General features: G+C 34.8%; 1 long non-coding RNA gene, 1 other non-coding gene and 1 pseudogene across 2 annotated transcripts in view; 2 read left to right on the top strand and 1 right to left on the bottom strand.

The window, feature by feature from the left end:
- The window catches only part of LOC144373041 (transport and Golgi organization protein 1 homolog), a 153,329-nt pseudogene that overhangs the window by 14,985 nt on the left and 118,379 nt on the right, over positions 1-19,965 (bottom strand).
- The window catches only part of LOC144373043 (uncharacterized), a 74,188-nt gene that overhangs the window by 20,352 nt on the left and 33,871 nt on the right, over positions 1-19,965 (top strand). The gene's annotated exons all lie outside the window — the stretch shown is intronic.
- On the top strand, positions 17,049-17,155 carry LOC144373048 (U6 spliceosomal RNA). Its single transcript, XR_013432848.1, has one exon. It is a non-coding gene; the product is annotated as a U6 spliceosomal RNA (small nuclear RNA).

Here is a 19,965-nt window from a genome sequence, read left to right as displayed (position 1 = left end):
CAGCAAAACTCTTACCAAGTCCTGATTCTTAGCTTTCTGTTCTCTCTCAGATTCTAACATAACATGAAGACTTTTAGCTCTCTCATCCAGAAGTTCTTTAGCTTTTTCAAGAAGCTTCATTTTATCCTGGAAAAAAAAGGTGTCAAGATTACTCACTCATTACATTTACTTTTGAGTTTAGAATGTAATTCCCCCCAAAGAAGGGATTTTTACCTTATAATTAGTTGCTTCATCAGAAAGAATCATATTTTGTTTCATGGTCTCTTGGACCTGTTTCTTTGATTCCTTCATCTATGTAAATAAAGCATTCAGAATTAAGATTCACAAATTAAAGTGCTACCATACAAGTTACTTCCAGACAAGTGACCCTTTCCAGAAAAAAGCAGTACTTAATACATATGACTGTTTAGAATTTGGATGATTTGTAAGAAATAATGAAACAAAAATTTTAAAATATGATTTTTAAATTAAAACAGGTAGGAATGATTCAAGCTAGAACAAAGGGAGAAAGAAACAAAAAAAAATAATTATACCTTCTGTTCATAATTTGACAATTTCTGCATTAGTTCTTCATTTTCTTTCATGAAATTGTTCACCTTTTTGGAAATTTGCTGTTCATTGACTAAAAGGGGGAAATACACAAGATTATTACAATCACTAAATGAAATTCAATTACTCAATCTACTAAAAGCAAAGACATGTTATATGGTACTATGAGGAAATACTTCTTAGCATAACTATTATGCTTTTAAAAAGCAATCTATGCTTATTAGCAATAAGAGTATAAAAATTATTAAAATTTAAGAAAAATATAAGAACAATGATATTTTGCTGGGTTCAGTGGTGCACACCTGTAATCCCAGTGGCTCAGGAGGCTGAGCTAGAAGGATCCCAAGTTCAAAGCCAGCCTCAGCAAGAGCGAGACACTAAGCAACTAAGTGAGACTTGGTCTCTAAATATAGGGGGTTGGCGATGTGGCTCAGTAGAGTGCCCCAGAGTTCAATCCCAGGAACCCCTCCCATTCAAAATGATATTTCAATTTAAGCTTATTTCACAGATGGGAAATACAGTAAAGTGTTGTAGTTTGATATTCCCCCCTTCTCAAAACACTTTCTTTTCCGAAAATGGAATCATTTAATTCTTTGCAAAGAAAAACAGAAATGAAAACATACTGATTCACATTACCATTCTTCAAATTATCTACTCAATTACATAATGCATGATTAAATCATTAGCATAGAAATACTCTTCAAATGTAATACATCTGCATTACATCAATATTCAAAGTTAATCTGCCCCAAATTAAAACTTATCATCATCTCCCTATCCACAATTTGTTCCTCCTCTTTATCTCCTATCTCAGAGTTGGAACCATCATCATCTTCTCTATTATCCATACTAGCAACCTAGGAATAGTAAAATTTTCAGGAGGTAAAAAAGATAATAGACATTAAAAGTCACTGTATCTACTTCTAATATACATAAAACACACATCAAACACCAATACAAAGGGTTATTACAAGTTTAAGAAACCTAAAAATTTACCTTGATATACTCTATCTTTTACCTAGAAGAGAGAAAAAAGATTAAATTTGATGTCAAACATCTGCTCAATAGAAACAGCATTCCTAAAATAACAGTCAGAATCATAACCAAGTGAGAATTTAATAACATTCTGGTTCAGGATAATAATTTATAGGATTAAAAATAAGTAAAGGTTAACAAGCCTTTTAAATTTAATTGGTAGTGATATTTCATAAATAGCCTCTGACATAAAAACACTAAGATATGTACCTTATTTCACAGTAAAGATGTGTGTGTGTGTGTGTGTGTGTGTGTGTGTGTGTGTGTGTATACTCAAAATCATTTACTTGACAATTCTAAATAACCAGGATAAAGTCTAGAAACAATGACTATTCAAAAGAAATCTGAGGAAACAATATTAAAGGCATAATCTTTGTACTAAGATATGCCATTTTCACTCACCAGAAAACATCTTAGAACTCCAATTTAAATTTGGCTATTGGCTGAATTTAGAAACTAAGAGGCTACATCATCTTATTTCTGTAAATCACTAAATATATAGCAAGAAATCTGAAAGGAAAGACTGCTAGAAGAAAATGCACAAGCAATAAGAGAAATGACAATTAACATATTCTGGAAAGGACAAAAACAATCGTTTCCAAAAAACAGCAATAAACTACCTGAAAATAAAACCTAAGCAGAAATTTTTTTAAAACATCACTAAATTTCTTTGTAACTTAGCATATTACTTGTCCTTTCAAATGTTATAAATGGTGATGGGATACCCAGATGTGTCCACGGATCATCCATGGGATCTTCGTAATAGGAAATTGCATTCAGAAAACTCCAACACAGAAATAAATGAACATTTCTTTAATGTCATAGCCTTGCTAACCTTTTACTCAAAATGACAACAGAGGAAAATGGGAAGTAGCATAAAAGCAGTCATCTAAGGTAGGGACTAAAGTTCCAAAGTCAAATGCTGAAACTGAGGAGCAACAAGCTAGGAACCACATCCCACATAACCTAGTGAAAAGAGAAACAGGTACCAGGGTTCTTGAAATGAAAGAAACAAGAGAGAGAAATATAAAATGTTTTCATGTTTTTCCCTTCTCTTTATCCTTCTATTTCCTTTTTACTTTTAGCTGAGAAAAAGTTCAATGAGATTAGAAAATTCCTCACAGGAATCCAGGCAAACGATTCTTCTATTTAAGAAGGGAATACTTTTTAAGAGATTTTACACTCAATTGTACAAGGAGAGGAAACTTATCTTAACAATGATATGTCTGAAATAATTAAGAAATCAGAAAAAGAACACTCAGATTTGAAAAGATTTGTATCCAATGCTTTTGGCCTCTTTAACTGTTAGGCTTTTCATATGCAAAGTCCATTTACCTAAAATAATTTTCTTCCAATTATGTTAAATAACTATGAAACAGAATGACCTACAGTACAAACATAAGTATGTATAAGCGCATATATATATATATATATACACACACACACACACACACACTTATACATATATGTACACACATATACAGAGATAGACTAATTCTGCTCAGAAAAAAAAAAAAACCTTAATGAACAAAACATTTAATGGATTTTTGGACAACACATAATCTATACTTCCAAATAAAAAGGTATTTTCTGTACATATGATCAAATCATAAAATCTGGGAAAAATTTATATAAAAGACTGGAAAAATTATCTCATCTCCTTTTTCTCATTTTACTGTATTTCTTTGCAGCATTTCCCCCTGTTTGTATGTTTATATTAACATACAGTTCATCAACATTTAAATCTTAGTTTCTGCTTTTTTTCCCACTTCACATTTAATTGTGAGCATTTTCTGTACCTCAAAGCTTTGAAATAAATAAATCTGCCTGCTATTCCACTAATCGAACATACAATAACCCCTAAATGAATTATGTTGTGCTAAGTCTTCAATCTAATACACTGTTCCATTGAAAAACATTACCAAAATCTTCAAAGCATAGTTATTTCTTTAAGATAGATTACTAGACATATATGCTACATAAAAGGATATTTATCTAACCTATCCCATCTTTTATCCCACTTTTAAGACTTCTGATACATATGAAACTACTGGTCAGGATGGCTGTAAGAATTACCAGTTCTACCAACTGCACCCACACTAAATTATTTTATAATGTTAGTTTGACTTAAACCACTATTTTGTGTTTTAGCAACTGAAAAAGAAAAAGAAAGGGGGGGGGCAGTGACTATATAAAATAATCCTTGTGCTTATGTGCTAAGGTATAAGTAAGTTAATTTACTCACAAGAGCAGTTCTCCAAAAGAAAATGACAAAGGATACAATCCCAAAGAAAACAGTGAATACTACAGGCTTCCATGGTAGTCCATAAAAATCAGGCCCAGGCTGAGTATCATCATCAGGCAATGTAGTAAACAGCTTAAACAGACAAATTAGAAGAAATGGGAAACCTTAAATTTATAACAAAACAGTCACAAAGAATCATGGCAATTCTAAACCAACCTCCTCATCAGAAATCCACCTCCTCAATATTTTCCAATAGCTTCTACAAGAGAGAGAATACTGGCAGTCTCATATTTTTTGTTCGCTTCCAGTGTTTTCAAGTATAATGAATCTAAATACTTTTTAAAAATATTTATTTATGTATCTTTAGTTTTAGGGTGGACACATTGTTTTGTTTTTATATGGTTCTGAGGATCGAACCCAGTGCCTCATGTATGCTAGGCAAGCGCTCTACTGAACCACAACCCCAGCCCGAATCTAAATACTTTAAATTGAGCATACATTTCCAGTTTGTAACAGGCCCTATATCATCACATTATCTAACACCTGGCTAGAATCCCTCTGTATCATTCTTTTCTCTTAGATAACCTGGTTTTTATAATTTAAAAAATTCATTTAAGACAAAACTTAAATATATGAAAGAACTAATTAATTTTATGGCAACAAATAAAAACAATGACGATATATGTATAAGATTTTAAATCTTACTTCCATTCCACTCTTATATACAGATACGTGACATGTAATTTCAGACAACTCTTGAAAACTGGCTTAGATAAACTTCTCTGAATTTAACATCTTTCTATAAAATTCAGAGCCTAATTTTAAATGGTTGCTCAAAGGCAGTGCAGTAAACACATGCCTACTCTTCCCTGTTTTCACCGCCCTCTACACGTAATATGAGATAACTGTCACTTGGGCCCAATTCCCCAGCAGTCTCCTTAGGGAAAAGACCTGTAGTAACATTAGCTGTTTGGATTGTTGGCTGCATTTCAGAACATACCATGAGGTTGTCACCTCTATTCCGTCAAAAAAAAAGTGCAAGTGGGGAAAGCTCAAGTACACTCTCACCGGCCTTGCTTAACCATACAGTCACGTCCTGCCTGCCTTGGGCCTGACACACTCCATTTCTCTGTCGCCATGACAGTCAGTGCACCCACTCCGCCAGAACTCAGCCACCCGACAGGGGTCCCAGGAGCTCTGGGTCCCCCAGGGAAACAGTGACAGAAGGCACAGTGGCAGGTACTGAGTCCATGGTGTAGGGACAGCTGAGTGGAAGCGACGCTTCCCTGCAGAACAGCACAGGACCCTCTCTTTCACCGTTTCCTACTTCAGTAGGACCCAGCGCAGGGGGCGGGTACTGGGAGTGAACTTTGCCTTCCTCCACCACAGGTGCTTTCCGCCCAAGGCACGTGAAACCCGTCATCAGAGGAAGCCCCTGGGTGGACTGCAGTGAGCAGACAGAGGATGCCGAGGGGCGTGGCTGGGAGCGGGAAGAACCAACTGCGGAGCCCGGCGGGGGACAGCGCCAGTAGAGCCAAGCGGAAGAGTCCAAATGAAAGGACTCCAGAAGGAAAGAGGCTCACCTGTCCCCGGAACTGGGAGAGGACCGGAGATTTAGAAGGCCCTGGAGGAAGCCAGGGAACTAGCAGAAGGGGATTATAGGCAGAGACTAGGAAAAAGGAGAAAGTCAGGCCTCCCAGCCCCTCCCAGAGCAAAACCCTTTTGTCAACGTGTTGAGACACCAGGTACCTACCTGCCCCAAAAGTGCAGACAGAAGAGGAGAAGCTTCTTCTGCTCCCTTCTAAAAGACTACTGCTCGGACTGGGCTTTCCTTCCCTGCTCACTCTAGTCTTGTTACTTTCTCCAATTGTGGATGACACTCTTTTTAAAAAGCCTTACCCTAAGGAATCATGTCATTATCACCCCAAGGCGGTGGCTTCATTTCTGGATGCCAAATTTTAGGGTTGCATGACTTGTGGAAAAGAACAGAATCATGAATAGCCAGAAAAGCACGTGCTAAAAATTGAAGAAACTGGGGACATTTAACTTGGGGAGGAAATGAACATCTGTGGATCTTTAAAAATCTGTCGTCAAGTTGAATATAGTCAATTCAAAAGAACAAGAATAAGCAGGAAAGCACTGAAAAAGAAGAGCAATGAAGGGTACAGGGAGGGCAGACTATATAATTAATTCATGTACCCTCGTCCAAGCCCAGGAATACATAGAGATTGTGGGACAGAATAGAGAATCCAGAAACAGAACCAACTGGACATTTGGGGTACAATAAAAGTTAGTTTGGGGAAAATAGACTTTCTAATAAGTAGCGTTACCACATGGAAAATTATAAAATTGGATTTTTCTCTACTTATTCAAAAGATAAACTAAAAATGGATAAGAAACATGAATGTAAAAATAGAAAATAAACAAGTACTAGAAAATATTAAGTGAAATTTTCTATGTATTATGAGTGGGCAAAACCTGCCTCATTGAAAAAATCTTTCCTGGCTGTATCTAAATCTGCTACACACACACACACACACACACACACACACACACACACACACACACACACGCAGTTTGACAATGACAAAGTGAGAAAAAATATTTGCAACATATTATTGTCCAAAGAATCATGTTCCTGAAATATAAAGAACATTATAAATAAAATGGCCAGCAAACCTATACAAAAATGGGCTGAAGAAATAAACAGATCTCAGGAAAAGAAATGCAAATAGCTATAACATATGGAAACATGCTCTGCTTATCTCATAATGAACAAAATACAAATTAAACCACACCAAGACACCATTTCTCACTTGCATTGGCAGGATCCAAACGTTTGACAACATACTCAGTAGGTGAGAGAATGTGGGGGAATACAAATTCTCAGACACTGCTAATAAGTATACAAAATGATACAACCCTTATGAATGAGATTTGGCAACATCTCCCAAAACTGCTTATATATTTACCTATTAACTCAACAATCCCACTTTTTTTTTAACTTTTTCAGTGCTGGGGAAGGGTATCTTGGGCAAGTGCTCTACTGCTGAGCTATATAGTCCACCAGCCCTAACTTCTAAAGATACTGGGAATACAACAACAAATGTTTAAAACTTGTATTTACAAAACTATGTTATTCAAGCATTAATTATAACAATACAAGATGGTCACAAAAGGCTGAAACAACCGTCATCAATGAAAGTTGTTGAATAAACCAAAGAAGAAAGAAAATAATTTTAAATACTGCTAAGAGCTGGTTTCCAGAATACATTTTTTAAAAATGAAGTAGAGAAAAATATTTATAGAATACTATTTGTATCTTAGAAAGTGAAAAAAGATGATATTCTTATAGCTTTGAGGTAAAACTGACATGCAATAAATTACATGTATTTAAAGTGTGCAATTTGATGAATTTTAACATGAAATTATGAAATCACCATTATAATCAAGATAATATACACATCCTTTACTTCCAAAAATATTCTCATTCTCTAGGTAATTTTGCCCTTTGTCGCCCTTCTTTCTTGCCCCCCACTTTCCCATTCCTCCAGCAAAATGTCTTATCTTAATAGATTGCTTTGTATTCCTCAAGTTTTATGTGTATGGGATAATATATTGTATTTTCTATGGCTTCTCTTATTCAGCATAATTTGAGATTCATCTACATCAGTTTATCTATCATCTATTTTTATTGCTGAGTAGCATTTCATTACATGTACATACCACAATTTGTCTATCATCTATTGACAGACATTTGGATTTTTTTCCAGTTTGGGGCTTTTACAAATAAAATAGCCAAGAACACTGATATAAAATTCCTCCTATTGCTATATAACTTATCTTTTCTTTGGAAAAGAATGGTTGGATATGACTGGTGTATGTTTACATTTTTAAGAAGGTGATTCTACCACTTTATATCCCCACCAGATGTGTACCCATCCAGTTCCTCCATCTCTTCTCCAACCACTCAGCACAATTGTCTTTAATATTAGATATTTAATAAGTGTGTAGTGGTAACTCTTATGCTTCAAAATTGCATTTCCCTGATAATTATGTCAAGCATTTTTAATGTATTTACTATCTGTTTATCTTCTTTGATGAAGTGTTATTTTACAGGACTATATTTTTTCGAATGCGTTCTAAGAGTTCTTCATATATCCTTGATGCAAGTCTTGATAAATGCTTTACAATAATTTCCTCCCAGCTTGTGTTTTGTCTATTTCATTGACTTCAAAGTGTATTTTGAATTACAGAGGTTTTAGTTTGATGAATCCCACAGTCAAATCCTTTTTAATGCTTTTGTAGTCAAATTTAAGAAATCTTTGCCAAACCTAAGTTCAACAAAAATTTTTCTCTTATTTTTTTTCCTAGAGGTTTTGTAGTTTTGAGTTTAATATTTAAGTCTGTGAGTTAATTCAGGTGTCTAATGCAAGGCATGGATCAATATTTTGCATATAAATATGCAGTAATTTCAGTACAATTTGCTGAAAAAACTTTCCATTCTCTACTTGTCTTTCCATCTTTGTCAATGACTGTTGCCATATATATTGTGTATCTATCTCTGAATTCTTGGCTCTGTTTCAATATGTTTTGTCTGCAATCCTGATTACTGTAGCTTTAGAATATTTTTTTTCCTCTTCGTATGGTACTAGGGATTGAACACAGGACCTTGCATATGCTAGGCAAGTCCTCTACCACTGAGCTACATCCCCAGCCCTAGATTAAGTCTTGAAGCCACATATTCTAGGTCTGTTGCAATCAGCTTGTCATTTTCTACAAAACTCTGCAGGGATTTTGATTGGAATAATGTTGACTCTGGTGATTAAACTGGGATGAATGGACACCTTAGTCTTCTGACTCATAAATTAGGTATATCTCTCCATTTAGGTTCTCTTTAAATTCTATCAGCAATATTTTATAGTTTTGAATATATACATTTTAGTTTTTGCCACGTTTATGTTTAAATACTTCATATTTTTATTCTATTGTACATGGAAATCTTTAAAATTTCAATTTCTAATTATTCATGGTTAATATATAGAAAATATAATTGCTTTTAGATGTAAATTTTATCTGTCAACCTTACAATAGCTTTTTTCTAGATCATACCAGATTGTATCTATATATATTCATGCTATCTGAAAAGAAAGAGAATTTTATTTCTTCCTTTCCAATCTGAGTGCATTTTATTTCTTTTTCTTGCCTTAGTATACTAGCTATTTCCTTACTGCACCCCAGTACAATGCTGAATAGATGTAATGAGAGTAGACATCTCTGTTTGGTTTCTGATCTTGGGGAAAAGTATTCAATTATCAACCATTAAGTATGAGGTTAGCTGCATTTTTCAGAGGATGTTTTAAGCTCCCTTCTATTCCTAGTTTGTTGTTTGTTTTTCTACATCAATAATCAATGCTGAGGGGCTGGGGTTGATACTCAGTGGTAGAGCACTTGCCTAGCATGTGTGAGGCAATGGGTTCAAATCTCAGCACCGCATATAAATAAGTGAATAAAATAAAAGTCAATCAACATCTAAAAAATTTTTTTAAATAATAATCAGGGCTGATTTTTTTTACATGTCGATGCGATTTATTGTCACCTACTTGTACATGCACACAAAATAACAATATAATTTGGCCAATATTACTCCCCAACATTTCCCCCCTCTGCTATATTTTTTAAATGCTTGTTTTGTATCTCTCAAGCTAAACACAAAGATTGTGCTTTTAGGTACATCAATGTGGTAAATTTCATTGATTTTCAAATGTTAAATAAATTTTGGATTCTTGACATAAATCCCCATCATCCGTCTAGTTTTTGTCTATGATGTATTTTCCTTTTACATATTGTTGTATTTGACTTAAATTTTTGTTTAGAATTTCTGTACAGATTCATTGGAGATCCCATGAGAGGTATGTGGTTTTCTTTTCTTATTATATCTTTGTCTTGGTTTGGTGTAGTGATAACACTGGATTCATCGAGAAATATTTCCTTGCTTTAATATTCTACAAGGGTTTAGTATTACTACTACTATTAGGAATTAGTATCATTTCTTCCTTACAGGTTTAATTGGATCACCAATAAAGCTATCTTGGTCTTATATTTTTTTCTTTGTAGAAAGGTTTTTACCTATACCTTCAATTTCTTTAATAGTCAACAAGGTTTATGAAATTGTCTGTTTTTCTTGAGTGAACTTTTGCAATTTGTGGCTTAAATAGAATTTCTTCATTTCATCTAAATTGTCAAGTTAATTAACATAAACTGTTCATAATATCCCCATTATCAGTCTAGTATCTGTGAAATCTGTAGTGATATCCCTTCTCTGATTGCGAATATTGGTAACCCGTGTCTCCTCTTTTATTTCCCTCACTAGATGTTGATCAATTTTATTCATCATAAAGAACTAGCTTTGGGTTTCATTGATTTTCTCTTATTTTCCTTTTTTTAAAATTTTACTGACTTATGGTCTTTATTATATCTTTTTTTCTTGCTTACTTGGAGATTAACTTATTTTTCCTTTTCTAGTTTCTCATAGTAGGAACTAAGTCAATGACTGGAGACTTCTTTTTTAATAAAGCTATCTTGGGCCTGGTAGTGCTATAAATTTTCCAATAACACTTTAGTGACATTGCACAAATGGATATGTTGTTTTCAGTTTTATTCAACTCAAAATATGAATTTCTTCTCTGATTTATTTGACTCAAAAATTATTTAGCAGTGGGGGCTAAGGTTGTAGCTCAGTGGTAAAGTGCTTGCCTTACATGTGTGAGGCACTGGGTTCGATCCCCAACACCACATAAAAATAAATGTACTGTGTTGTTCATTTATACCAAATATATATATATGATAGATAGATACAGATATAGATACAGATATAGATATAGATATAGATATAGATATAGATATAGATATAGATATAGATATAGATATAGATATAGATATAGATAGATAGCAGATAGCAGCCTGGCACTTAAGTTTTCAAATATTTGAGAATTTTCCAGATTTTTCCATTATTGATTTCTCATTTTATTGTGTTCAGAGAATAAACTTTGCCTGACTTTGAATACTTTTATATTTACTGATAATTTTTTTAAGATCCAGAATATAGTTTATCTTGGTAAATGTTCCATGTGCACTAAGCTCCTTGGGGGTTTTCTATAAATGTCAATTAATTTCAAATGGATGGATTGATTATGTCATTCACACTTTCTACAACCTTACTTTTATTTTTCGTTTTCTGCCAATTGCTGAGGAAAGGATATTGAAATCTCTAAATGTAATCTATAGGATTCATCATTTTCCTCATAATTCTATCAATTTTGATACTTCATGTATTTTGAAGGTCTAATATTAAAAGTACAAGCATTTAGGTTTATTATATAATCTTGACTGATTCGTTTATCATTAGGAAATAACTTTCTTTAGTCCTGATGATATATTTTGCCCCACAACCTCTTTTGGTTTAATGTAGCTACTCCAGATTTCCTTTGACTAGTGTTTAACATGAGATATCTTTTTCAATCATTTTAATTTTGACTTCTTTGTGTCTTTCTATTTACAGTGTTATTCCCTTAGACATCTATTTGGGTCTTGCTTCTTTAGGCAATATGACAATCTCTGTTTTTAACGGATGTATTTAGATACTTTCCACTTAATAGGATTACTGCCGTGCATAGGTGTAAGCTTAATATAATCTTCTATTTGTTCCTTCTGTTCTTTTTCTTTTCTTTCTGTCTTCTTTTGCAGAAATACCACTATCGGTATTTTTAGTGATTCCTCTATTGGCTTATTAAGCTATAACTCTGTTTTCTAATCTTAGTGCTTCAGGGTTTAGAATATACATCTTTAATTTGTCACAATCTACCTTCAGATGATACTATATTACTTCACATATTCAATAAGAACGTTACAATAGTTACTACCCTTCTGAGATTTATACTGTTGTCATGTATTTTACTTTACATGTTTTCTAAGTCCCATACTACACTGATATTTGTCTTTAAACAGTCAATGACTTTTTAAAATGTTCAAATAAGAAAAATTATTTTAAATATTTATGCACACAGTCACCATTTTCAGTGTTCTTTACTCCTTTATTCCATTATTTCCATCTGCTGTCTTGGTGCAAGTGTAGGTGAATTCTTTCAGCTTGTATGTCAGTACAAGTCTTCATTTTAGAAAGATATTTCACTGGGCATGATATTATCGGCCAACATTATTACTCTTCAAATATATTAAAGGTATCACTCCACTATATTCTCTTATGCCTAATTTCTGACAAGAAATCTGATATCATCCTTAGTTCTTCTCTACATAAATGTCTTCTCTAACTGCTAAGATTGCTCTTTATCACTGGTTTTGAGCAATTTATTTATGATATAATATACCTTGATATAGCTTTATTCATGCTTTTTGTACTCTAGTCCCATTTAATATCTTGGATCTGCAGATGTACAGTTTTCACAAATTTTTGGCCATCATTTCTTAAAATATTTTTCTGAATACCTCTCATCGCTCAACTTGAAACTGTCCCACAGCTCACTGATGCTCTGGTTCACTTTTCTTTAACAGAAGAAATTTTCCCTGTTTCATTTGGGGTACTTCTCCTGCTATGTCCTCAAGTTCACTAACAATTTCATCACAATGCTTATTCTGGCATTAATCCCATCCACTGTGTTTATCATACATTTTCAACTCTAGAAGTCTGATTTTCTTAAAATATATCTTCTATATCTCTTTTTACCTTTTTAACACACGAAATATAGTAGTAATGACTTTTTAAAAAATGCCATTACCTCATTCTAACATCTCCGATAGTTCTCAGTTGGCTTTGATTGGATGATTCTTCTCCTCATCATTGTGGATTGTATTTTTCTTGCTTCTTTGCATGCCTGGTAAGCTTTGATTCGATGCCATACATTACGAATTACTATTCTTAATATTTCGTATACAATTAAATTACTGGAAACAATTTGATTCTCTTGGGTCTGAATATTTGTTAGGTATGACATAAATTGTAATAGTCAGTCCGAGGTAACACCCTTCTGATTATTCTACCCAACTTCCTTAGATAGTTTTTTCCAGGTGCTATTCTGGTCCCTGTGTTAGGACCTGTTCCTTCTAATCACTTAAGATGGTTTCTCTGACTTGCTAAGCAGTTTCATCACACTTATGTGCAGATCAATACCCTGCTGAACACTCAGAGAGCCTTTCACAGATTTCCAGAATTGTCTCTCAATGTAGCAACCTTCTTTTGGTACTCCACCCTGTGAATTCTAGTCACTTTGGTTTTCCTGGAATCTCAGCACCATCTCTCAATTCATGGTATCCTCTGGTTCTGCCTGACTTCCCCTTCTTTGTCATGGCTTGGGAATCTCTTAACATAGTAAAAGCTGGGGCAACTAAAGAGCTCATAGCATTTGTTCTTTATGTTTCCAGAATCATTCTTTGTTGCTTGATCTTCAATGTTACTGGATCTTAAAATTTTATATGTTTGTGGGGTTTTTTTTCATATTTATTTTAATTGTTTCAGTCGGGAAGGTGAAGCCAGTACATATATAAAGCTATCATAGCTAGATGTAAAAATCATTTGCTTTTCTTTTTCTTTTTATGGTGCTGGGGATTGAACACATGGCCTCATGTATGGTAGGCAAGTGCTCTACCACTGAGCTGCATATCCCTTTTCTCATTTGCTTATTTTTTTTAATAGCAGAATGCATAAGGAAATAAATTTTTAAAGTTAACTATAAAAGAGAGTAACATCAGGGTAGACAGAACTGGGACAAAAGCTAGAGTTCTTTCAAAATCAGGCAGGAGAATCACAAGTTCAAAGCTAGACTCAGCAACTTAGCAAGTCCCTACGCAACTTAGTGAGAACTATCTCTAAATAAAAAATAAAGAGCCTAGGTATGTGGCTCAGTGGATAGGAGCCCTGGGTTCAATCACCAGTACCAGAAAACAGAAACAACTTATTTTCACAAATTAACTTTGGCTCTTCTAAATATTTAAATAATTGTAAAATAAACAAAAAAATCTTTAAAAATTAACACCTAAATATTGAAAGCAAAAATGAAACAACCTGTGATATCATGTTGGTGACAAACCACAGAAATGAATTATTTCAAACATACCTTAGTGGGATATAGCTTAAAGACAAGAGAATTTCATTTAATTTCAGGAATACATTCCTGAAAGTATTTTAAACAACATAAATATAGTCGTGTGTTGCTTAATAATGGGAATAAATTCTGAGAAACACATCTTAGGCAATTTCAGTGTGTAAACATCATTGAGTATACTTATACAAACCTAGAAAATATAGCCATTTCCACACGTAGGTATTCATATATGGTATATCATCGCTTTGGGGATAAAAACCTATAAGATATTATTATACTGAATTCTGTAGACAATTGTAACATTGTAAATGTTTATATATCTAAATATATCAAAACATAAAAAAGATTAAAAATACTAGGTGACAAGAATTTTTTAGCTCCATTATTATGGACTAATGACCAAAATGTCATTAAGTGGCACAAGACTGTAAACAATTATATTGATGTCATTGAAAACTGGAACTCCAACATCAGAGAAAGAAAACACAAATCTAAGATAGATGAAGTGAAGTAAAATCTCTCTAGCATACTGAATTTTCATGGGAATTATCTAAATGACATGATCAAAAATCCCCACATATTTCTGAGCTTACAGAAATATGTGGGGATTTTACTTACTAAAAAGGCTTACAAATGACAGTCAATTTGAGCAATAAGCAATCCTAGTACTTGGAATGTAGCCTCTAAATATCATTTCCTATTGAAAGAAACCAAAGTTCTTTTAGAGAAATAGTTCCTTCAAGGTCTGGACAGGGAATGTTTAAGATGAACTTGGAACATCTCATACATCAAAAGCAAGGGAAACAGGTAAAAATGACCACTAGGTGGTGGCAAAGGGTCCCAGGAGCCAAGATAAAGAGGCTTCTACAAGGCAAAAGGGGGAGAAATTGAGCATCAGGTAAGAACAATTACTATTCCTAACTGGATTAAACCCACCAAATATTTTTAAATGCATGACATCATATTGACTCTTAAATAAAAGTTAAAAAGATTTCAAAAGCCCCTTTGGGTATCATTTGATAATGCTAGAATAATACCTTACTATTCTGAAAAGTGTTTAAATGAAGAAAAAGAATCAAATGTTTATCTCCTGCCTTAACTATACAAACCGAATATCTGTGTAAAGAATAATCAATCATAGCCAGGCGCTGTGGCACACACTTGTAATCCCAGTAGCTTGGGAGGCTGAGGAGGGAAGATAGCAAGTTCAAAGTCAGCCTCAGCAAAAGCGAATTGCTAAGCAACTCAGTGAGACCCTGTATATAAATAAAATACAAAATAGGGCTGAGAATATGGCTCACTAGCCAAGTGCCCCTGAGTTTAATCCCCAGTACCAAAAAAAAGAAAGAATAATCAATCATAAATTTTTATTTGTATAGGCATCCCAACCTTTAAATGAAGAAAGAAAAATCCCAGCAATTCAGACCATTGCTATTTTGCAACCTGTAATATATTAGCAAATCTCACCAAGGTCACTGTTGACTAGTAGTCAACATCAAAGGAGAGGACATGCAGATGTCAATGCAATATTTCCTATTAAGTTTTCATAAGAAACAGAATTGAACCTAAACCTGACTACCAATTTCCAAGAAATATAAAGCAACAGAGAGAGGCTGAGGTTGTTAGCTCAGCACTTGCCTACAATGCATGGAGCCTGAGGTTCAATCCCCAGCACCACCAAAAAAAAAAAAAAAGGCAATAGAGAAAACAGGTTAAATTGTTGTACCAGGGGGATGTCATTTATTCACCCAAAGTACAATATATCCTAGAAGTCCCACAAACATATTTTTTTCAATTATTGCAAAAAATTACAAAAAAAAGAAATCAATAGAGAGTAACTTATATGAGACTTGTTCTCCCACTGAAAGCAACCAGAAAGTTGGAATATATATATTGGTACCAGGGATTGAACTCATGAGCACTTGATCACTGAGCCACATCCCCAGTCTCAGCCCCATTTTGTATTTTATTTAGAGACAGGGTCTCACTGAGTTACTTAGCACCTCATTTTTGGCTTTGAACTTGTGATCCTCCTGTCTCAGCCTCCCAAGCCACTAGGATTAAGGCATGTGCCATCATGCCCAGTCAAAAAAGATTTTTAAAGAGCTATTTTTCAGATAGAAAGCCACAAGGAACATGCAACTGTCACCCCTAAGAGCAGGAGAACAAATAGGTGAGCATTCTACCTGGAGGCACCCTCTAGACCTCAGTTTGAAAAGGGGAACACAAAAGGGGCACAAGAGACTCACTGAGGAGAGAGAGACCAGAGTTCCAGGAGATTAAGCAGCCAAAAATATGTAGAGAAAACTACCAGAAACATGGGAGCCACAAAGAAAAAGAGTTCCAGAAATCTGCATGGAGGTGGTCTTCAGTTTGGGGCTACGTTCTAAGCAGTACCTGTGAGGGCCAAAAACAACTATAAGCTAACCAATCCCACAGTTGGCACTGAGCTGGGAGAAGTCTGGATTCCAGCTAGCCAGAGAGAGTTGACGTACAAAAACAGTATGGTCAACAAGCTCATGAAGAAGTATTTGATCCTGGCATCATGGCACATATCTGTAATCCCAGCAATCAATCCCAGGTTGAGGCAGGAAGATCCCAAGTGTGAGGCTGGCAACTTATCAAGGGCCTAAGGAAGTTAGTGAGACCCTATCTCAAAAGAAAAAAAAAGTTCACTCAATATCATTAATTATCAGGAAATAAACTCACAAAGACATACCCACTAGAATGGCCCAAGTGCTAGTGAAGATGAAGTCAAGTGGAAGTCTCCTAAATTGCTGGTGGAAGTATAAAATGATTGTGGTCATTTTTTAGCATGGCTTGACAGTATCACATAAGACAAAAACATACATTAAACGTAGGAGGCAATTGCACTCCTAGATATGAGTCCACTTATAGTGGCATATATATGAAACAGTACTGTAGGAAAAATGAATCTATAGTTTAAAAAAAAAGTTATCAATGGTTGCCTGGAACAGGTGGTGAAGGCACTCACTGGGAAGGATCCCAAGGAAACCCCTTTTCTAGTGAAAAAAAAACTGTTCTATATCTTGATTATGGTAGTTTTTACCTGGGTATCTACATTTGTTAAAAGTCAGAGTGTGCTTGCTTTGGCAGCACATATACTAAAATTGGAACAATACAGAAAAAATTAGCATAGTCCCCGAGCAAGGATGACACCCACATTTGTGAAGCATTCCATAGTTTTGTGGAACCAACCCTTCAGCAGATGAATGGATAAAGAAACTGTGGTACATATATGAAATGGAATATTACTTATAGCATTAAAAGAGAAAAAAATTATGGCATCTGCGGGTGAATGGGAATATCAGGTTAAGGGAAGTAAGCCAATCCCCAAAACCAAAAGCTGTATGTTCTCTCTGAAAGTGGATGCTGACCCATAATGGGGGTGAGGTGGGTGGTAAGGGGCATAGAAAGAATGGAGGAACTTTGGGCAAAGGGGAGGTAGGACAGGTGAGGGGGCAGAGGGATAGGAAAGATGGTGGAATGAGATGAACCTCATTACCCGAGGTACATATAGGACTACACGTGTTGTGTACAACTAGGAAAAGTTTTGTTCCATTTATATACAATGAATTGAAATGCATTCTGCTATCATGTATAACCAATTAGAACAAATTTAAAAAACTCACTGATATTGGCTATCAAGGAATTACTGTTAAGTTGTGTGATGGCCCGTGGGTTCATTATACTATTCTCTATGCTTTTCTTTAAAGCTTTTCTAATTAAATTTATTTTTTAACTAGTACATAGAAACAAACATTATAATTATTGAATTAGGTAACATGACATTTTGATGCATGTATACACTATGTAAAGTTTAAATCAGTTAAATATATCTACCTCCTCAAACATCATTTCTTTATGGTAAAACTTTCACAATCGTTTCTTCTAGTATTCTAAAATATACAGTATGTTATGGTTACCTATAGTCCCCTACTATTCTCTCTGCTCTTATTTGAAAGTTTCCATGATAAAAATACTAAAAATAATTTTTAAATTAAGATATAACTTCAAATATTTAAAGGATTTCTATGTAGAAAAGTATTCAATTTTATAGAGGAAATCATGTGGAGGAAAATTTGGAGTCAATACAAGGATGAACTAGACAACAGAAGAACATATAGCCTTGTAAGAGAGTGACTCATGCTAGGAAATACTGGTGTACAGGCCTCATAACTATTCGTCAGGGCCACAGTAAAGAAAATAACAGCAATGAGTGAGAAACTAGACTAACAGCCTTCCAAGGTTTCTTCTAACACTAAGATTCTGCTAAGATTCCATTGATCAATGAATCTGATTGGTGCACATCTCCCAAACACATCAGAGCCTATTATTCTCCAGTCCTATCAGATATCATACTACTTGTTTAAGATTTTACATTGACTTGTTCATAATTTTTGCATATATTTGTTAAGTCCTTTTCTTAAGGCTTTCAAAAATCACAATCATGCCTTACACCTGTTAGACTCTTTTAGTCCTCGCACAATGTCCTGTACATACTGGGCCATCAAAATGCCTCTTTGAAATCTCCTCTCAAATCAGTCTCCTAACGTTGTGCCTCTTCTTTGCCACTCACGTCTATGTCTTACCTATCACCGTACAATCACTGACCATACCTGCACCACATTCATGTCCCCTGACCTAGACCTAGAGGAGGGCTCTGTGCATACCTAAAAATATGAATAAAGAAATCCTTCCCATATCATGAGGCTGTTAACTTTCCAAGTGATGCTGATTCATTCTGATAATCAAATTATGACTGTGGAAGACTGCTTTAATCACTGGAAATATAATTATTCTAACTGCCTGGCTCGTATATACCCCTTACCCAGGTGGCTGCCACCATCATGAACAAACATGGAGCCAACTGAAAAATGGTTTCTCCCCACCACATCTTTTCCACCCTGGTGGTCTTTCCTCCCCAGGTATTCATTGTCTTTATACCACCTTCTGACTGTCTACATGAGAATTAGGGCATGTGTAGGGGTAAAACCCTTCAAAATGCCAGACACCTCACCAGACATTTTACCTTGTCAAATCATTTAATTCTTATGATTGGAGTAAGCATTATCTACATTTTTCAGATGAGGAAAACTTTTTTCAAAAGTTTAGTTATTTGCCCAAACTTCTAAATGATAACCTTGGGATTTGAAACCAGATCTACCTGGCTTCAAAATCTATACATTTTACAAGGAAAACAACAACATCATCTTTCTTACACAAGCCTTGAAATAATACAACCTACAGGAAACAACTTCAGTTGAGGAGGATTACTGTCACAATGGCCCTAGGACCATCTTATCCTCCAACCTCTAAAAGCTTTCTCATTCCTATAATTAAACTCTATACGTCCAATATCAACAAATACCAATAGGGGGGAGGTAAGTCCTAAAATGCTTAGATAAGCTTCTAGACAGATTAAATGTCTTATTTGGATCATGATTTTCTTTAGAAAGATCAGCCTTAAGTGACTCTTTCTAAGAAACAGATCTAACCTAATTCCTTTCATTCTTAAAACTTTCTAAGGATCCCCACTATTAATGGTCTAATGCTACTTTGGCTCATGACTTCCTTTAAGATTTGCTGGCCTCTCCAACAGGCCCATCCCCCTCCAACTTCACACTTTACAACACCAACTATTCACATTCTCCTGCCCTCCCCAAATATCCTTTCTTCATGTTTCCATTTCTCTGAACACATTTCTTCTGACTGCCAGCTTCCCCCACCACCCCAGCCTGTCTAATCAACAACAAACCACATGTCAGACTCCTGTTTGCCCTTTGCCTGTGCTTCAAACACATCTCAACCACTTTCTGACCTTACTGATCACCCTTCCAACCATAATAAATGCATTTATGGACAATAATGTTCTACCATCAAATAAATACCTCTCTTTCTGCCATTATCTTACTGTGTTTCAAGTGAATGCTGTTATCTCCCTGCCAGAATGAAAGGTTCTGAAAGGAAGAACAAAGTTTTTACAGGTGTGCAAAT

This window comes from Ictidomys tridecemlineatus, unplaced genomic scaffold (assembly GCF_052094955.1).
Source record: "Ictidomys tridecemlineatus isolate mIctTri1 unplaced genomic scaffold, mIctTri1.hap1 Scaffold_218, whole genome shotgun sequence".
Lineage (NCBI taxonomy): Eukaryota > Metazoa > Chordata > Mammalia > Rodentia > Sciuridae > Ictidomys > Ictidomys tridecemlineatus.
This window is presented reverse-complemented; position numbering and strand designations above follow the sequence as displayed.